This window comes from Pinus tabuliformis, chromosome 8 (genome assembly GCF_031772625.1).
Source record: "Pinus tabuliformis cultivar Carrire ecotype Pingquan chromosome 8, CPIR1, whole genome shotgun sequence".
NCBI lineage: Eukaryota > Viridiplantae > Streptophyta > Pinopsida > Pinales > Pinaceae > Pinus > Pinus tabuliformis.
In genome coordinates this window covers 1990895412-1990904462 of record NC_142294.1, presented here as the reverse complement: position 1 = coordinate 1990904462, position 9051 = coordinate 1990895412, and positions in this window count along the sequence as shown.

The following is a 9051-nucleotide window of genomic DNA, read 5'->3' as shown; positions in this document are numbered from 1 at the left end:
TGTGCGCACTGGATTTTCACAGTTTCTAGTGCTATTTTCTTTTGAAATTTATTTGTGAAAGTCAAAGTGTGAACTATTTGGTATTTACCATAGTAGACAACAAATAAATTTTTAAATAAATTAACAATTAGAAAATTAATTTCTAGTTGTTGTGATAGATTAAATTTTCACATGGTATCAAAGCGTGAGTGATCATCCAAGAAGATAAGCAGTGAAGGAAACAATTTTGTTGGTCAAAGGGAGCAGCAAGGAAAAATTATTAGAGGAAGTGTAGTGCTCAGATAGGTTGGCCAAATTTGTTGGAAAGGAATTTGATTTTCAGTTGCAGGGTTGTAGAAAATTTGGGTTGCCCAAGTTAGTAATTCCAATAGTGAGAGGGAGCAGCAAAAACTCAGATCTTCGCTAAGAAGATTCCTTGGTTGGACGTAGAGGGTTTTGTAGAAGCAGAACCAACACTCGGTGGAAGAGAAAATAACACACAACAGAGGGAAAATTTCTCTTAGGGAACTTAGAATATCAGAAGATTGATTTTTCCAGGCAGATTGGAAGTAACAGCTAGCAAATTTACACATTGCAGAAGGAAGCACAATTAGTAGAGAATCAACCAAGAAGAGGAAAAGAGGGATTTTTTGACTTGTTCGAAGATGGCCACAATGGGGCTTAGAGATTAGGATAGGATGGATGGAGCTTCCAACTACGTCATATGGAAGGCTTTGATGTCCTTCCTTCAAGATGAATATGCCCTGAAAGCCTACAAAGATAATTTGGTGGGAGTTCCCAACAGCTCAAAGAATACATGAAGAATATGGAAAGGGTGAAGTGATTGATCTTGGATTGAGTCTGAGATCATATAGGCTCACATTTGGCAGAAAAAGGTACAACTAGAGAAATGTGGGTAGCTCTCTCCATGCTATATCAGATTACTTCCAAGCAGCGGAAGATGTTCCTAGAAGAAAAGCTCAAATGCATAAGGGTGGAGAAGGGAGAAGGCATAGATCCATTTGTCATCAGGATTTAGGAGGTCCCAGATAAGCTTGCATCTATTAGGGCATGCATCAACCGTCAGAGCTAGTACAGTTGGCACTAAATAGTGTCTTGGAGGATTGGAAAGTCTTTGTCCAAAGTATATTGGGTAGAGACACGCTACCTATATGGGACATGATGTGGGCCAATTTGCAGTAGGAGAAAATGATGCAAGCTTTACTTAATAGCCCCATCAACGATGATAGTAGCAGTGGATGAAATGGCATGGAGGAAGAGGAGAATGTGTCCCTAACATCGAAGGGTCCCAATTAGGGGTAGGGGGAGCAGAAGAAGAAGAAGAAGAAGGACCTATCTAAGTTCAAGTGCTTCAGGTGTGGTGAGTTTGACCACTACAATACCCAATGTCCTTTCAGAAATAAGGAAAAGTAGGAGAAGCAAGACTAGGCAGCAACACATGCTGTGATAGGTAGGCTATCCTCTTGGTTGGAGGAATATTTTGCGACGTTCGCAGATATACCTGAAAGAATGAGGTGGGGTGATTTGTTGTTGTAGTCCCAGAGTGCTATAGATATTGGGAAAGGTATTTGAGAAGTTCACCTCATGGATCATTCCTTGGATACGGGGGGCCCACACTATTCAATAGTAGGATGGATCAATGACAGTTGATGTAGTCAGTACTAGAGTGAAAATGGAAGACTAGTAGTAGTTAGATGTTGAGGAGAACAATGCAGTGTTGACAACAGAGCAGGTGGCTCAATACAGAGTTAGAAACAATGCATATTATTGAGTCACAGTGTTGAGGCTAGTAGCATTTAAGACTCAGGAGACAGATGCATCACACTGAACACAAATGATTTAATATTTTGGATGCTTCTCAGTCACAGTATTTTCAGTTACAGCAGCAACAAATGAGAGGGAGTTGTAGTGCATATGCAGATTTGGAAATAGTATAGCAGTGTTAGTAGCAGCAAAAATGAAACTTCATAGTTACACAATAGTTAGTGGGAAGTATCTGTCAGATATCAGCATTTTGACATGAGGTGATACAGAGACATGGTATTGTGGCAGGATGTGCAACAATAGGGAGAACACAATCCTCGCTAAGAGGAAGTGTTATTTTCTATAGCATAAATTGTGTTCTAGACACAAAATTTTTTAGGGAGGCTAGAATACATGAGATATCCAAAAACCACAAATCATTTCTGGAAATTATAGCTAAACGTAACTTAATTGGATTATTAACCTATATTTTAATGTTTCCTAAGTCTAAACTTAGGAAAACTTCTTAATTAATCATAATCAATTAAGTCAAGGTGAGAATTATCTAGAAAATCACATGGCTTGACTTTAAGATGATCCTAGCCCTTGATTAAGTTTTAATATTGCTCTTTGGTGCTCCAACAGAGAATTATAAGAAGAAGTCGATGGGCACTTGGAGAAGACACTTCTGCAGTTCAATTTCCTTGGCAGATCGATTTCCAAAGAGTGAGAGTAGTTGTTAGAGAGCTAGAGATTTAAGTAGAGATAGTGAGGGGTAGAGACAATGACTGTTGGAGAGGTAAATCCCCTCTGCGGACAGAGGCGATCCCACTAGCCCAAAATGGGTCTAGCAACAATCAAACAATGCTATCACGCAAGTTCCTAATTGCAAATTAAAGGTGGATTATGAGAACCTACTTGGATTCCAACGCTAGTGTTGTAGAAGAGTTGACACTCCCATTCCTTTGCTCCAGCCGGTCACGATCCTCATGATCTCCGTGAATGGACACCTGCACATGCAAAGAACGATACGAATACAAGCATAAAATCCAATAGATGAAATTATATATCGGTCAGAAAAGATATAATTCAAACATCATCATAATGAACAACAAGAATGGAACCATAATGATAGTCATCTATTATTGATAATCAACAAAGGAGAATACAACCATAGTTCTGATGTCAAATCCTCCTTTGGCTGGATGATCAGCTACATATGTCTTGCAAAGCTTTCCGGATTGGGAACAAGCCTCTCTCTCTTTGATTATGAATGCAAAGAAGACTCTTACAACAATCTCTTAGACTTCTGACAATATAATTCTCCCTATGCTCAAAAAACTAGCTTGTCAAATGCACTAGAGCAAGCTTTTATAGATGGAGGAGGAGGAAGAGATACAATGAATCCAGACATCCATGGGATAAGCATTATCCTCGAAAATATATTGTGGATAGAGATACGATGAATCTCGACATTTATGAGATTGGCATTATCCTTGAAAAGCCTCTTGAGTCGAAAGGAAAAAAATCTCGGGCGTGCATTTGTTAACAAACTTTTCCAAACTTGGTTGGTGCGGGTAAGACTCTAAGACAGAGTGCCAATGGGCGCACCCTCTTTGGAGTATTTCCCTCATTGGCGTGGGTGATACACTGTGGATCCGTGCTTATGAAAAAATGGGACTTTTTAGGGATATTCTGCAGGAGATGTCTTCAAGGCATATGAAGTCTATACTTAGGGGAACATAATGCAAGTGTTTTCAAGTTATGTCACTGCTCACAGGTCTCGGAATGAGTCCTCCAAAGTGCGGGAAAGGGGTAACAGGGACGGTGACCAATGGTGACAAATTACTGTGTAACAGATGCCCCCTAAAGCATGAGGCCCGAGAGAGAGAGAGGGGTGAAATGCTTTACAAGAACACATGCAGCTGCCGCCGGAGAATCTGCATAGAGAGATACAACTGATAGCTCCAGTACATGATATATGTGGTATGGGCGCAGCCATCCATAACAGAGTACATAATAATCTAGATCCATGGTATGGGCGCAGCCATCCGGTGAGGATCGATGAATAGACTCAGGTATGGTCGCAGCCATCCAATGAATGAGTCATGTAACAATAATCCACAAAATCACAGCCTGGATTCCAACAGACAAAATCCAGGGTCTTGCGCTCCATCTCGACCCGAACAAAAGTACAAGTTCAAGCATGTGAATATATGAGTTGAAGTCGAACATGCATGAACATCGTCTGATTACCAGTCAATAATGAAAACTGTTAATAGACGCGAGAGGTACCACCAATAATGACAATGGCCCTCAAGGTACTATAGGTACAATCTACGGCATGTGAATCAGTGAGCTGGCGTCGAACACCCGTAGAATCATTCGATCAGAGGCCAATGATGAAAACCTCACGTCGAACACGAAGAACCTGCCATTGAGGCATGCAGGCTCCAAGGCACCGGAAGGGAGTCTCTAGATCAGCTTCCTGGATAATGAGCTAAAGTCGATAGGAAGTGACCTTGATCGAAGGTGGGCCATAGTGTTTCCCACATCATCGACACGAGACAGAGAAAGAATGTTGTGGTGGATCAAAATTATGTGATCTATCAGAAGGAGGTTGTTATTCTGCAGAGGTCAACTTCTCTTGAACATATCGGCGACACGACAGTGGAATTGGCAGTATTTGACATCAATGGATCAAAGGTCATGATGATGAGGCAATGAGCAGATGAGAGGTCAAACAGGATTACCCATATCCACGGAGGCAAGTGAAAAATGAGATGAGATATCCCCACCCAGACACGAAAGCAGACAAGTGCCATGTTCAAGAGCGACATACTGCCGACACGACAATAATTATGGTTCCATTTTCCCCCACCATTTCTGACGAGTACCCCAGTTATTTTTATTAACAAGCTTGACGGGGATAGCATATGCTTGTAACGTCATCTCGATGGACTCCAATGTCATCAAATTTTAATGAGTCTGACAAAGGAAGAACTCGGCGACTTTTCATGTTTAGAGAGTTTGAAAAGACAGCAGAAAAGAAAACTCCAAGGGTGTCCTTTTTCGTAAAGTTGTGTCTCTCGAGCCCGAAAAAGTATAAAACAATGCTCAAAAGAACCGCCCGACCATTACGATCGAGGAGTACTTTTCATGAGTAGTGATTTCGACTTGAAAAAGTAGAAAAGCGACCGAAATCACGTCGTTTCATAACCATTAACAAGCTTGAAACGACAAGGACCCGATGATATTTTCGTTTTTACACGGTCGGAAAAGAGTTTAAAGACGACCACCCCTTATTTACGTTTAGCGAGTCAAGAGGAATAACTCGGCAATCTTTTCGTCTTTAAACGGTCGGAAAAGAGCTGAAAGCAGACCTCCATTTTTATTCTCTTTAACGAGTCAAAAAGGGAAAAATACTCGGCAATCTTTTCATTTTTTACGAGTCAGAAAAGAGCTTAAAAGGAGACTCGTCCTGGAGGAACGAGTGGTATAAAGGGTAGCAACTGGTTCCGGAAATGGTGGAATTGCTCAAAACATATAATGGTCAAGAGGCTGGCTAATAAAACCACTCATCGCTGCGGTTCCTCAGGAAAGGATAAACAACCAAGTGAAAGCATATGATCAGCCAAAGAGATGGTAGCAATGGAATGAAACAACCAAGGCTCATCTAATAGAATTTAGCGAAATAACGGCAATCACGAGATGTAAAATGGGTATGGGTTCATTTTTACACAAGCTTGAACCATGGAGAACTCTGCTTGGATTCGGTTTCATGTTTACACAAGCTTGAAACGAAAAACTATGCTTGTTATAAGTTCGCATGCCCCCAGCATAATAATGCAAAATGAGGTACATGACCCCCAAGCTTCATTGCATTCAACAAAGTGGATGGAATGAAGGTTCACTTTCGAGATCTTGGAAAGACTCGACTTGGATTTTACGAGATCTTAATCAAAGACTCGATTTGGAAAGGGAGTTGTTTCATTTGTTTAATGAGGTTGACATAGTGAAAGAACTATCCTCATAACCCTTGTTTCATTTTTTAACGAGCTTGACACAAGACAAGGAACTGTGCTCCACCAGACCCAGTATCATTTTTTGAGCTTGACGTAGGAAAGTGAACTATGCTCCGACAGACCTAGTTTCATTTTTTTAAGGAGCTTGACATAGGAAAATGAACTATGCTCTGCTAGACCTAGTTTCATTTTTTAAGGAGCTTGACATAGGAAAACGAACTATGCTCCGCCAGACCTAGTTTCATTTTTTAAGGAGCTTGACATAAGATCAGGAACTATGCTCAGCCAAACCTAGTTTCATTTTTTAAGGAGCTTGACATAGGAAAATGAACTATGCTCCACTTGAACTTCATTAGAATGAACAGGAAGTCGGGGCTTCCAAGAGTGCCACTCCGGGTGGAAGGGTAACATCTCGGAAGTCAGGACCCAATGCCCCCAGGACACTGTGCATGACGGCAGCATCACTGGATACAGGCACAGGATAGGTGGCCACGTAGTTAATCTGCGGTGGGGCAGATGCAACTGGTGGATGAAAACTAGGAGGGGATGAGAACTGCACAGGAGGCACCCGAGGACGAACGAACGATAATTGATCTATAGTCACGATTCTTCCATCGTGTGGAAAGAAAACCACACAGAAAAGTGAAGAGACCAGGGCCCCCATGGCATAAACATAGTCACAGCCAAGGAGAAGACTGAAATCTAAAGCACCTTGGGTAACTGATACGTCTATATAGACGGTTTTGCCTCCCAAAGTAATAGGGAACTTTGGAAGGATCCCTAATGGTTGAGTAGTTCCTCCGTCAAAAGCCGTCAGATTCGGCACGACTGGCACAAGCTGTGGGGAACCCAAAGCTTGCCAAGTAGTGGCAGGCATAAGACTGACAGATGCACCCTCATCCAAAACAGTGTCAGGTATTGCCTTATCATAGGCATGTACCGTGACCCAGAAAGGCACATCGGATGGAAGGTGGGAGGTGGTCAAACGACTCCAATCGAAGGAAACGACTGAACTACTTGGTGGGGGAATCGTATGATTGCCCCCTTGCTCTAAAGGGACCGAAGTAGGACTCTCGGGAGTAGCTGGGATAAGAGAGTCACTCAGGAGAATCTGAGGAGACGAGAAGAACATGGGAATTATGCTCTTCTGAAATAGAGTGATCGGGTGGTGAACTCGAGTCAACACTCTTTCCAACCAATGGTTGGTCTGGAACAGGCTTGGCAGAGCCAGGTTCAGGAAGAGGAGGCTGGACAAGAGAGGAATATTGTTCGATCTCTTTGTCAGCAGGGGAACGATCTGCAGCTGCAGAGAGACGTTGATAACCAATGGGAAGTTGGGGTGAGGGAGCTGTAAGACTTTCCAAGACAACAGAGGCTTTATCCATGAGCGGACAACGGTGAAGGGGATGATTGCCTTCACAAAGTCTACAAGGGATTCGAATCTTCCCTTTTCCCTTACCATTTCTAGCTGATAGAGTAGCATCGCCATGAGCTTCAAAGGACGATGAGGGGCAGGTCGGATCACGAGACCATACTTCTAAGACCTTGGGAATGCCAGTACAATCGCGAAGAAGATGGTCCTCCTTGCATAATCTACAAGGAAATTTGACCTTCTGCAGAGGAGCAGAAGGTGGCTCGACTTGAGTTGTACTTTTAACCTCTCGCTTAGGAGTCTTCTTCTTCTTTGTCTTCTTCTTCTTCTTCTTAGCCACCTGGTTACTTGAATCCCGACTTTCTCCAGGCGAAGTTGAAGATGAGGACGCAGAAACAGGTGAAGAAGGGGAGAGGTCTACCTTCGAATCAACATGATGTTGTTCGGGTGGAGGAGACGGTGGAACAGGAGTCATCACACTCGGGACCACCAAGGTTGAAAACAACCATACAGGAAAACCGATGGCTAACCCAGGCAAAGACAAAGTTGCCATATACGGAGCAACGGCATTTCCAAAAGAAGGAAATGGACTAGGGTTTCCATCCAAGGGAACACCTTGGCCGGTAGACTCGGGGAAGGTTGCCATTGAAAATGAGAAAGAACCCTACTCAAGCTAATGCAAACAAGATCTAACTGGGTAAATGTGAATCGTGGCCGAATAAATTTTAAGACGCGAGGACATAACTTGACCTTTTTATTTTTTAAGAGTCGAGAAAAGGACAAAAAGATGACTCTAGTCTCCTTCGAATATTTAGTGAGCTCGAAGTGACAAATTCTCAGGTGAACCTTTTCTTTTAGGGAGTCCAAAAAGGGTCAAAAGTGACTACTCTGGAGGACTAGGCAAAAGGTTTACCAAACAATCTGTAAAACTGCATATACACCTTGGCAATCAGATGAAAACCAAGGACTTCCCGTACGGCAGCCAATCTTCCTGAATGCTGTGTTCAGTGCATTACGGCTTGTAAAGCGGCAGACACGGCTTCCTGTGGATAAAGGATGATAACCTAGTGGGGTCTCCACATATACTCGACGGTACGTGGGAGCACAAATCCGTGCTAGACCACTATCGAGTCACAAAAGGAGGAATCACCCAACCATAATGTGAAACAACAGTGACTAGGTTTAACGACGCCGGAACACGTCTCTAGCCTAGACCTCTAGATGTATGCGTTAAGTTCCAACGCGCTTTTAGATTCATTCAGTTCATTTTACAGTTGATCTTTGATTAGGTTTCAGTTTCCAGGTCCTGCCGTATGTAATCTCTCACAATTTCCTAAATGCAAGCTATATGCCAAAATATATCATTCCATTCGATGAATGCTAACTATGGAAGAGTTGAGATCTTTCAATCAAACAAAATGATCATCAAACAATCAATAATGACTCTAATGCAGCTAATGGAAATAAATGAAACTAGCCCTGGATTAAGTTTTAATATTGGTCTTTGGTGCTCCAACAGAGAATTATAAGAAGAAATCGATGGGCACTTGGAGAAGACACTTCTGCAGTTCGATTTCCTTGGCAGATTGATTTCCAAAGAGCGAGAGTAGTTGTTAGAGAGCTAGAGATTTAAGTAGAGATAGTGAGGGGTAGAGATAGTGACTGTTGGAGAGGTAAATCCCCTCTGCAGACAGAGGCGATCCCACTAGCCCAAAATGGGTCTAGCAACAATCAAACAATGCTATCACGTAAGTTCCTAATTGCAAATTAAAGGTGGATTATGAGAACCTACTTGGATTCCAACGCTAGTGTTGTAGAAGAGTTGACACTCCCGTTCCTTTGCTCCGGCCAGTCACGATCCTCACGATCTCCGTGAATGGACACCTGCACATGCAAAGAACGATACAAATA